Below are 290 nucleotides of genomic sequence, written 5' to 3'. Positions count from 1 at the left end.
TTGCCATTTCGGTAAAATAAATTACCCACGACCAATGTTTTATATGAATTTTTCGGCAGGAAATTCCACTTGATATCAACTCAGAATCATGGTCTGAATCATCCCCCTCAGTATTCGTTACGGTGTCACTAACACCCATACCTGCTTGTATGGCTACCTGTATGTACTGGTAAGGGGTGTAAGTGACATCGTAACGAATACTGAGGGGGGTCATTCAGCTGCAGCGTGGTGTTGGTGATGGTGGTGGTGATGGTGGTGGTGGTGATGATGGTAGTTTGAGTCCTGTCAAA

The sequence above is a fragment of the Pectinophora gossypiella genome, chromosome 28, assembly GCF_024362695.1.
Source record: "Pectinophora gossypiella chromosome 28, ilPecGoss1.1, whole genome shotgun sequence".
NCBI classification, from domain to species: domain Eukaryota; kingdom Metazoa; phylum Arthropoda; class Insecta; order Lepidoptera; family Gelechiidae; genus Pectinophora; species Pectinophora gossypiella.
The sequence above is the reverse complement of the archived record's forward strand: the minus strand, read 5'-3'. Positions refer to the sequence as shown.